General features: G+C 51.7%; 1 protein-coding gene across 4 annotated transcripts in view; it reads left to right on the forward strand.

Annotated features, from left to right (window-relative positions):
• Window positions 1–11701, forward strand: part of Farp1 (FERM, ARH/RhoGEF and pleckstrin domain protein 1) — a 192855-nt gene that overhangs the window by 2646 nt on the left and 178508 nt on the right. For 2 of the 4 annotated variants that reach the window (XM_055609580.1, XM_055609583.1), the window contains exon 1: window positions 728–882. The exons of 1 other annotated variant lie outside the window; for it this stretch is intronic. The gene's annotated coding sequence lies outside the window, so the exon portion shown is untranslated. Of the gene's footprint in view, window positions 1–726; window positions 883–11701 lie in introns of those variants that run through there. One more of the 4 variants, XM_055609582.1, reaches the window with a different exon arrangement.

Below are 11701 nucleotides of genomic sequence, written 5' to 3' on the forward strand. Positions count from 1 at the left end.
CCATATATACATCACACACACACACACACCATATATACATCACACACTCACACACACCATATATACATCACACACACACACACACACACACACACACACACACACGCACCATATACACCCCTCACACACTCACACACCACACACACAGAAAGGAGAGAGCTCTCCATGGAAGTGGTTGAACTGCTTTTTCTTGCCCTTTAATGGCTGACATTTAGCATGACGTGGTTGTAGTCCTCCGGCCTTCAGTGACACAGCTTTGGCCATGACCCTCATTAACCACTTCCGTGTGGCCGAGGTGGGAGCCAAAGGGTTTCCATTAAGATCCCTGGAAATGCTAGCTTCTTCATCTGCCCTGCCAATTGCCACTTTTTCGTTAAAGTCAGAAAAGTGCTCATGTCAGTGGCGGGAAATGGACTTTTAGTGGGTGTCCTCTTCCTGGTTTAGCAGTGGATACTCTTTGTGAGCCGCTGGGAAGTGAAAGGAGCAGCCATGCCACTTGCCTGACCAGGGCATGAGCAGGAGCTTTCACTGGAGTTGGGATTTTCCTGGGGTACAGAAACTACAGACTCAGGTCTGGAATTAATGTGGGATTCTCCGTTTACACAGAATTAATGTTACTAAACTAAGCTGTCACTTGGGCATACATCCAAACAGGTCCAAACGTGCCACAGGTCCAGCCAGGTGCCTTCGGTGAACTGTCATATATTGCTACGTTGAGTGTGGCGGAGGTCACTTTGCTTGGCCTGCAGACTTTTGGAGGAACACTGCACGAGGGTGGTTTATTTTCAACTTCAAGGAAGACTATCAGCGCTCCCCTCACACCTGTACTTCCGGATCTGGGACAGTGCCTGGGCACGCAAACCCTTGACAAATATTTGTTGAGTGAGTAAACGTGTCCAGCTTTTACGCACTTTTAAGTTAGTTACCTGGGTTTTGGTTTTTGACTTTTAAATGGGAAACTTGACCTTAGCAGTGGTAGGTTGCCATTCTGGGGATATGAGGTTTTATGAGAATTTGATGTTGACTTCATACTCATTTCTTTGTAACTGAGCAGTCTAGTCCTTAAATCTGGCTGACATGAGAGAGACTTCATTTTCACATGTACATAGAACAATGCAGTGAAAATGGAAAAATCAAGCCTACCTGTGACCCTGTTACCAAATACCTGTGGGACTGTTTTGCCATCCGTTAGCCCACACTTTCATTCAGGTGCTTCCAGAGCTGGCGTGGATTTCTGCGGTTCACTCCAGGTCTGGCCTGGGTAAGGCAGCTGTGCTTGGGGCTCCTGCTTGTGCACAGAGGCTTCTGGGATTGTTTTCCTTCCAGGGAGCACAGCCTCCTAGAGTTCCATTAGTGTGTCTGTCCCTGCCAACCCCCCTTTTGGAGTGCCTTGAATATCTTTGTTTCAGAAGGATGGATGTGGATTCTGAGCTTTGGAATTCTCCGTGTTTTCCTGGTTCCTTGTTGTGAGTGGCTTTCTGTCTGCCTCTGCGGTTTCTCTGACATGGGCCAGGTGTCTTTTCTGTCTTTCTGTCTTTCTGTCTTTCCCTCCTCCTCCACTCTCTTGGCTGTCCTGTTCCCTGCTGGCTCCGTCAGTGCCTCAGTGGTTCTCACAGTCTCTGGGTTCTCACACCAAAATGCGCTATCAGGATCTATCTTTGGCCACCGCCTTGCTTTTCTGAGTTTGTAGCCAGGCCTTCGTGAGGAAGTGTTCTCATGGTTTCTGCTGGGCATGTAGCGTGTGTTGAACTGTCCTGTGTGCTTGTGAACTGATGGACCCAGGGCCACCTTGCTTCAGCTGTGATTCTATACACTCTGAGTACACATCCTTTGCTACTCCTGTGTCCTTCGAATATCTTCATCTGTTCATGTATTTTATCATCACTTTTAAATTCCTTATTGTGTTTTTAATACAATAAGGAATGTGTGTGTGTGTGTGTGTGTGTGTGTGTGTGTGTGTGTGTATGTGTGTGTCAGGAGTCAGTTCTCCCGTCTACTATGTGAACTGGTAAGCTTGTTGCAAGAGCCTTTGCCTGCCATCTTACCAGCCCCTCTTCATTTTTTGTTGGTCTTTTGAAGAGCAGGCGTTCCTAGGAAAACAATTTATACACTCTGATTATTGTATGTGCTGATGGTCAGGAAATGTATTCAGGAAAATAATAGTTCTTGTGTGCAAGGAAGGGGTAGGCTACTGTGGTTGTGCCCTGGCTGTCGTATTTCATGGGGTAGTTTCGTTCTTTCTAAATAAATTCCACTTGGAAATAGTGGAGAGGGGAAGAAAACCTGCTTATTTTGAAAATATAGATAAATGGGGGCTAATATTACAATCAAGTAAACAGATTTTAAAAATTCAAATTGGGTTGTGTTGTTTCACAGATGGAAGATTGTGAGAAAGTAGTTTTGAAATCAGTTAAGAACAAGAAAGAGGCTGGAGAGATGGCTCAATAGTTGAGAGCACTGGCTGCTCTTCTAGAGGACCCAGGTTCAATTCCCAGAACCCACATGACAGCTCACAACTGTCCATAACTTCTGTTCCAGGGTATCTAACACCCTCATACAGATATATGCAGTCGAAACACCAATGTACGTAAAGTAAAAATAAGTAAATTATAAAAAAGAGCACTGGCTGCTCTTAAAAAAAAAAAAAAAGAACAAGAAAACCTGGAACCCTGGGCAAACACAAGTTTTAACATTCTATTTGTGTGATGGCCCACACCTTTAATCCCAATGCTCTGGAGGCAGAGGCAGGCAGATCTCTGTGAGTTCAAGATCAGCCTGGTCTACGCAACAAGTTCCAGGACAGCCGAGGCTACACAGACCCTGTCTCAAAACCAAAACAAAAACCAAGAAGAAACATTCTTTGTAGGCGTGTGTACGCACATGAATGCAGGTGCCATCGAGGCCAGAGGCACTAGCTGCTCCGGGAACGGACTCCAGGCAGTTGTGAGCATGGCAGCCTGGGTGCTGGGGCCGGGATGCGGGCCCTCTGCTAGAGTAGCAGCAGCGAGGTGTGGTTGGTGTCTGCGGCTGGTGGCTGCCTCCATTTCCCAGCAAGCGACTCTAGGGCAGCTAAGTCACATGACAAGGAAGAACATTCTCCTAAGTTCTGAGTGTCCTGTCCATTTCACACGACAGACATTAAGTGGACTGAGAATTTGTGCAACAAGCAGGTGCCAGCAAAGGTGAGTGAGGTTGGTGACTTGCATGACTTAGCAGGATCTCGTGTACCTTCATTGTCAATCCCTGCTCAAGGGGCAGACCGCCAGCCAGGAGGTCTTTAACCCAGCACTCGGAGGCAGGAGGCAGCAGGTGGCGCAGGAGGAAGGGGGAGGGCTCCCATTGAAGACAGGAAGTCCTTTCGGTCCTTCTGCTATCCCTGGCATTGCTTTTTGTGCTTGGGCTTATGACCTGGGTGACCTAGGCCGCAGCCTAATCGGCTGTTGAAGCTTGTGGCTCCTGAGCTCACACTGTCACTCTGGGGTTTGGATCAAGAGTGGCTCAGGCTCCCTGCAGCCCTGTTGTGACTGAGAAAACTTCCCAGAAGTCCCCAGCATCTGGGAAGTTCGTTGGTAGGGGTTCTTGGGAATGTTTAAGAAGAGCCTCAGAGGTGAGGTGGGGTGCCTGCAGCCACAGCAGTCAGATTATGGTTGGGCAGAAGGAGAACAGAGCCGGGTGTGTTCTGGGAGGTGCAGAGTAGATTCCCGGGCTCCGCCCACCGGCCTGGTTTATTAAGGATGCTTGCCCGCACTGCTCACAGTTCTACTTACTCTCAGTTTCCCCTGAGCTGGGCTGTCCCGGAGGATTGCTGATCAAAACAGACAGAGCATGGCTCTCGTTTGCCATAGGAAACTGTTTCTATGTGATTTTCCATGGAAAGGGATTGTGTGGTGTGAGGTAGTTAATCTCAGTGGTCGGTCTGGGATTCATCAGGTAGGCTGAGGGGGGAAGGCCTGCCCATCGTGGGTGGTGCCATTCCCTGGGCTGAATGGAGCCGGAAGCCCTATGGCAGCTGGCGGGCGTTTCTGTCTGCTTCCCACTGTGGGTGTGACAGCCAGCTGCTTATGGGTGCTGCAGTGATGAGCTGTGAGCTGAAGTAAGCCCCGTTCTCTTAAGTTCTTGTTGGGATATTTTGTCATAGCAGTAGGAAAAGGAACTTAAGACAGTGGAAACGCCAAGACGATGTATGTACCTCCCCCTCCCCAAATAAAACTGAAGTTCAGTGCCCTCGGAGTTTTTTTTTGTTTTTTTTTTTTTTGGTGGTGGCTGGCCTCATACCATCTTGAAAGTGACTTGCACAGCTTAGATCACACTTGGAGTGAGAGGTGGCACCTGCCTCTCTGTTCACACGAGCAAAGGCTTGTGCTGTTGAGGACATTGATGGGGTGAATACATTTCCTTTGCACTCCTCCAGCGCCTCAGAGCTCTAGCCTCAGGTTCTAGGGCCAGTGGAGGGAAACCTTGACCAGGTGGGCTCAGGTGTGAGCTTTGAACTCGGACGGTCCCTGCAGGCTCTCATGTTTGAACTCTGGAAGGTGGCTCCCTTAGGAGGAGCCACCGAGGAAGAGGGCTCTGTGCGTGGTCCTGCCTCCTCCTGGCTGGCTGTTTCCTGTTTCTGCCCATACCATAGAGCCACCCATTGCCAGGCTGGACTGTGCTGCCTCAAACTGTGAGAGAGAACACGCCCCTCCTCCTCCGAGATGCTTTCCACTCTCCAGGCATTTGATCGTAATGAGGACAGGGACTCACAGAATAGCTGCCTACACGGGACAGCGATCTTACTGAGTTTGTGGATAAAGTCACTTAGCAAGAGCCTGAGTATGTGTTCAGGAAAATGAGTTGCTGCTTTATAAGAACACCGCCTAAGGTCAGTGGATCAGCGGCTCTCCACCTTCTAACCGCAGCCCTGTTGATGCAGTGCCTCATGCTGAGGGGCCCCAGCCATAACATGCCTTGTTGCTACTTCATAACTGTAATTTTGCTGCTGTCTTGAATCACAGTATAAACAGCTCAGAGTTGACCCTTGAGGGTTGGGACCCACAGGTTGAGAACCTCGGCTCTAAGGCCAGCCTGTAGCTGGGAGTGATCAGCTTGTGTTTACTTGGCAGAGTCAATGCAGCTGGCTTGCTGACTCTTCCTGCTCCTCACAGAAGGCAGGGAGCTCACAGGATCTTCCTTGAGTATGCAGCCATCACTGCCAGCGCCTGCTGTGTGGAATGCTGCCCTAATCACAGGATCCTGGGGGAGGGGCCAGAGCATACAGTATGCCAAGAAGGATTGGGAGAGAGGGCTCCATTTGTGGGAAATCTCTTGGCCTCGAGTGAGGAGCCCTCACCCTGTGGGTGCCCTCACCTCCATTCTGTGAGAAAGTTGGTTTCCCCAGAGTGAGCTTCGTGACTTTAGGAGGAAGGGTAAACACTGCTTGTGTCTTCTCTTGAGAGAAGGGACTTTAGCAACAGCTGCAGATAAAAGCCATGTGTTCAGACAGTTGCAGAATACAGAGCAGCAATATTCTTATCTTTTCATTTATGATACAGTCTTAAAAAAAAAAAGTAGTTGAGGCAGTTGGGGACATAGCTCAGGGTTAAAGCATTTCCTAGTGTGTGTGATGCCCTGTGTTAGCACCTCAGCATCACTGCCAAATCCACCACCACTGAATCCACCACCACCACCAAATCCACCACCACCAAATCCACCATCACCACCAAATCCACCACCACCACCAAATCCACCACCACCAGATCCATCATCACCAAACCCACCACCAAATCCACCATCACCACCAAATCTACCATCACCACCAGATCCACCATCACCACCAGATCCACCACTACCAAATCCACCACCACCAGATCCACCACCACCAAATCCACCACCACCAGATCCACCATCACTACCAAATCCATCACCACCAAGTCTACCACCATCATCGCACCATCACCACCAAATCTACTACCACCAAATCCACCACCACCACCACCAATGACAACTGCCCTCGGGGCTGGGGAGACAGCTTCTTTGGTAAAGAGTGTGCTTTGTAAGCCCCACTGTACAGTTTGGTCTCTAGAACACGGCTTCTGACTTGCCGTGTGGTGGAGGCTGGCCTTGACCCTCCCGGCCTCTTGTCTGCCTGCTAATTGCTGGCCTCACAGGCTCACGCCACCTGGTTGCTCAAGGACTGCCGGGTGAGGTGTTCTAAGTCATCTGTCATTGGTGAAATGTTGCCCTCAGGGCAACTTCCCACAGGTGCAGGCCGTGGGAAGAGTTCACACCTGCCCCAACTGCAGAGCGCCCCCAACACTCAGGAGAAGGCGGAGCATGTCTGTGTGGCAGCCTGCAGCCCCAGGAGCCCCAGAAGGAGAACCCCAAAGCCTGGAGCTGAGGCCCCTCTTGCCCTGCTGCCTCATCCGTTTCCAGTGAGCAGGGCTGTTGTGTTGTCACTGCAGTGTGTCGGCAGTGTGTCTGGGTACGCACGCCTCTGACGTCCTGTGGCACACCGGGAGGACCCTGCTCACCAACACAGGCAGTGGGTGGAGACGGAGCGCTCGGCCGCTCCCTGTGGCTCACCTCACTGCCCTGCCACTGAGTTCCTGGATGTCAGGAGCCACAGTGCCTCAAGCCTCAGCTCTGGTTTCCCAGTACTTCAGTTGATGAATGGAAGTGTAAAGGTCACCAGCAACCTGCCAATCCCAACACCTTAGACTCTAGGACTCTTCACAGACTGCGAGAGGAGCAAGGACACTAATGAAGGTATTGGGACGTATCCGGGAAGCGATGCTTGCTGGCCTCCGTGAATAAAGCAGACAGAAAAGTCCTGTAGACTCGAGGGGGTGTGTGTGTGTGTAGCATGTGTCTCTTTCGATGGGCATGCACTCTTCGGTGGTTCTTTAACAACCTTGGCCTGGAGGAGAAACATTCGTGGGGCCCCAACAGCTGTTCCTCTGTCTAGAGGAAGATGACAGCGGGAATTGTTAGCTAGATGGCGGAGCTACAGCGCTGGATTTAAATGACGTGCCTATGAAGGTCTGCAGAACTGGTGCTTTAGAAAGAAAGGAGCTGAAAGTCAAGAGGGCCTTCAGCCCTGCGGGCAACTTCAGAGGCCAAATTCCGCCTTAGGACAGAGATAACGGAAATTGCTTCTAGGAAAGTGCTGCAGTCAGGTGTGCTAGCACACGCCTTTAGTCTGAGTGTGTAGGAGGCAGAGGCGGGCAGACTTCTGAGGCTGAGGCTGGGTTGGTCCACAGAGCTCCAGGCCAGCTAGGATGTCAGTCTTAAAAAAACTCCCAACCAACCACACCCCCACTTCAAAAAATAACATCAAGAAAGTGTATCTAAGGGCTTCAGGGATGGCCCAGTGGGTAAGGTAGACACTGTTTTTGCACAGGATTTTAAAATGTGTACATGTTTACAGTCCTGGCATACACATATAAAGTACATATGTATTTAAGATGAATGTGCACTGTCTATGTCAACGTCAGAGTTACTTTCCCCGGTAAGTATACAGCACTGTGTTTTAGCACAAGCCTGAGCTGTCACCAGCTCGCCCGGCAGGGGCCTGCCGTCCCCATCTCTTCTGAAGACTCCTGTGTGTTCATCATGGCCTGCTCATCTCCAGGATGTCCTGCCTCACTGACGGCACAGCCTGTGGAGCTGACCTCTTGAGCTGGCAGTGTCTTGGAGACACTTCTCAGTGTGTTAAGTCGAAAGTCGCTTCCCGTTTCTTGCTGACGTCATTACGTGGAACATGTCAGTGAGACTGGCCATCCACCTGCTGACAGACACTGGCTTGTTTCCACTCGGGCCTTTCTAATCCATTATCTGTCAGTGCAGAGCTACTGTGAATGCAGGTCCTCACAGAGACAGTGTTGGTGTCTCATGAGCAAATAATTGCCTGCGGTCCTGGCCGGTATTTAGTGTTGTCAGCACTGTTTTTAGCTATTTTCATGCTGTGTAATAGTATATTATGGCCGGTTATTTTATCTATTTATTTATCCATCCATCCATTTATGCATTTATCTATCTATCTATCCATTTATTTATTTATGCATTTATGTGTTTATGTATTTATTTATTTAGGTTTTCTAGATAGGGTTTCTCTGTGTAGCACTGGCTGTCTTGGAACTCACTATGTAGACCAAGCTGGCCTGGAACTCAGAGACCCACCTGCCTCTGCCTCCCAATCGCTGGGAACAAAGGCGTGCACCACCACTAGCCGATTATTTTTGAAACCTATAAAAGTACAGAGAAAATCAGTTTGAAGGGACCTCCCTGCAGTGGCGACCTCCCCATGTCTGTGTGGTGGAGAAGCACCTTGCAGGAGCCGCTTGCTGGCTGCTGGGCAGAGAGAGGGCCTTGGAGTGCAGACAGTCTTCGTCAGCCTGCAGGGGGGAGAGCAAGTCCGCCCTGGGCTCCCAGGGACTGCAGTCAGCAGGACCTGGTAAGATCTGTTTTCAGCGCTGACCAGATTCCAGAGGACCTGGGGATGGGGTAGCCGAGGAGAAGGGCACACAGGTGTGGCCGGGCAGAGGACCTGGAGGATGGCGTGGCCGTGGAAGAAGAGTGCAGAGGCGTGCCAGCCACGCAGTGGGGGTGACAGAGTGTGGGCGACAGCACGAAAGACCAAGGGTGCCATCCGGAAGCTGGCTTCCAGCTGCCTGAGGAATCACGGATACACGCTGGCTCAGCGCTGTGCCCGCCCCGTGGTCCGTGAAGATGTGTTTCCTGTCCAGGTGGCAGTGCTCGCCCACGTTTTAAACTGGGCTCTCCGTGGGACTGTGTGCGGAGGTGTGGCACCTGAGTTCTGTTCGCTTTTTGGGATCAGTCTTTTTATTTCCATTACTTTGTTTGTTTTGTGTTTTTGAGACAAGGTCTCACCCTGGCGGGCCTGGAGCAAACTTTGCAGAGCGGGCGGCACACTCACATGGCCCTCCGGCCTCTGCCTCCCGAGTGTGGGTCACAGGTGTGTGTCCGCTGTGTCGCTTCATTAACACGTTTACACTGTACATTTTGGAGTCTTGGGACTCTTGGGGCATCTCTACATTCGAGGGCGGGGCCGAGCCAGGGGATGTGACAAGATTTTGCCTACAGGACAGGGCAGTGCAAACTGATCCCACCCAACCAATGCCCCTTCTTTGCTTGTGCAAGCACACTTCACTTGGGGGAGGGGCAGGCTTGTTAATCAGGCAGCCAGGAAGGAAGGAATCAATCCTCTCTGTGGCTTGGATGTTGAAGGGGGTGAGAACTTGGGGTGCCTTGATTTCTGAGGTGGAGTGATTCCTAAGCCTGAGCTTGGGACCTGGCTCTATTCAGAGTAACAATTGCTCAAGGGTGTTAGGTGCAGAGCTGGGCGGAGGCCGGCCATCAGAGGTCAGAATGGGCTTCGCTGAAGTTCCTAAGTCGCTTCCCAGGGCTTTCAGGGAGAAGCTGTCCTATGGGGGTGCTCTTATTCATTGCTCACACTTAGAGACGTGCACGTGGCTTAGGCTCACAAGTGCCGAGATTATACACCTGGCTTTGTGAGAGGGTCCCTGTGCAGGCCTGGCTGATCAGAAACAACTCTGGCATTCCTCCTGCCTCAGTGTCCTACGTGCGGGGTTCACAGGAGTCTGGAGTGTGCCACCACACCAGACACAGTTACTTCTTTCTAAACGCAAGACCAAAAAAGCCGCTGGGAAGATGTTAAAAAGATGAGGAAAGGTGAGCAGGCGAGGGGCACACAGTGTTTGTGCTCTCTCTGCTCCTCCCCACCCTGCCTTCCCGTCCTGCCAGCCTTATTTAACTTTAAAAATAGGTTGTTTTTTTCCCTGAGAGCCACTGTAGGTCCACAGCAGACGGAGCAGAAGTTGGTCCGTGTCCTTCGTCTGCTGTCCACCTCCTTATCCTAACACCCTGCCTCTCCCGAGTCAAAGCAATCTTCCGGGTGCTTCCGCTTCCTAGTGGCACTCCAGTCTGCATGTGTTTGTGGATTTCTTTCCCCTAATCCCGCCTCAGTAATCCTTAAATCAACACGATTAAGGTCAAAGGTCTCCTCAGGTCATTTCCTGTTGACCTTTGCTCTGAAGTGACTCGCTTTGTGCTGTGTGGCCTGTGGTTCCCAGGGTGCTTTAGAAGCACTTAGAGCCCCATGGTCATCACAGCCACCCTTCCCCCTTATCAAGGCCTCCCTCCCCCCTCCATCACAACACCCCTCCCCTTCCATCATCTCTACCCTCCCCCCATCACTGCACCCCTCCCCCCATCACAGCCATCCCTCCCCCTCCATCATAGCCACCCTCCCCTGGGGCCTTTGGTAGCCGGGGTGGAGGTTGGGACTCCTCACTGTCAACATGTTCTGCCCTCTCTGGAGTTAGAGCCTGAGCAGGACTGTTTTTCCCACAAAGTCTTCAGTGGGAAAGCTTTGGCCAAGTCAGAGCCGTGTGTGTGTGTGTGTGTGTGTGTGTGTGTGTGTGTGGTGTCCAGGCAGCCTTTTGGGTTTTGTCAGGGGTGTCAGCACGTGTGTGTTTCCTGTGTTCTAGGAGACGTGTTGTGCCTTTTGTGCACTAGAGAAACTTCTGCCTGGTTATGGCCGGGGCTGTAGCCTGGGCTGCATGTTCATAAATCTGCTGAGTGAGCAAGAGATGCCCTTCTCAGAGTCTCCGGCAGAAGGACCCCAACCTCGCAGGCCTGAGGCCTCAGCCTGTGAAAGCCTGGGATGGGGAGTGAGCTGGCGGCAGCTCCGAGTTTGTTCCGGTGCTGAACCTCCCGGGGTGAGTGTGTAAGTGTCCTCTAGCCCTGAAGCGTTCTCTCCACGGCAGAGTCGGGAGGCTTTAGTGTGTTCCTACCAGCCGGGAGCCTCCAGCTCAACACAAACACCCTGGACAGAGAGACAGAGCAGAGAGACGAGAGCGCTTCCTTGGTACTCTGAGATCATGCATTAGTGACTTAGAAATTCAACCTGGCTAGACCACTGAACACCCATGATTATGGTCTGGGCTTAATTTGGAGAAAATTGCCAGACTGGGCCACCTCGGTGAGTCACTCTGCTGTAGGTGTGTCCAGTGCACCCAGCTAGGGAATGCACCCCCAGAACACTGGAACTAATAGGGGGACCGGTGGCCCAGGTGGCTCTGGGAACTGGGGTGTGTGTATGTGAGCGCTCGTGTCTGTATGTTGCGTGTGTGCACCCTCTTCCGTGTTTGCGATTGGCCGGGCAGGCAGAAGCATCTATCTGAGCCACATGGAGGTGCGCAGCAGAGCATCGGGGCTGTGTGTACCTGACAGGCGGCGGGCAGAGTTTCCGGGACTTATCTGCGGAGAGGAGCTGGAGGCCATTTTTGCTCTGGAAGAGAGACTGGGGAGTCGGTGTGCAGATGTGTGCAACAGAAGATGTGGGTGCAAGTGGATCTGGGGGCTCAGGGCGTGTGGTTTGTGTTTGGTTAATGACAAAGGAGCACATGCCCCGGTGGTGTGGCCACATCTGTGCCCTCTGCCATGTGGCCCTCCTGCTGCGGACCCGGCTCGCTTTATTGGCTTTCGGAACTTAGGCTTTTGTTTAACAGGAAACGTGCTCCCCACCGGTGTATGTACTCTCTGATCTCACCGTTTGTCTGGGGGAGGGGTCTCAGAGCTACGGCTAGGCCAGGGCCTTGTCACAGCCGTCCCCAGTACAGGACATGGTTACACACACACACACACACACACACACACACACACACACACACACACA

The sequence above is a fragment of the Psammomys obesus genome, unplaced genomic scaffold, assembly GCF_907164565.1.
Source record: "Psammomys obesus unplaced genomic scaffold, mPsaObe1.curated_primary_1811, whole genome shotgun sequence".
NCBI lineage: Eukaryota > Metazoa > Chordata > Mammalia > Rodentia > Muridae > Psammomys > Psammomys obesus.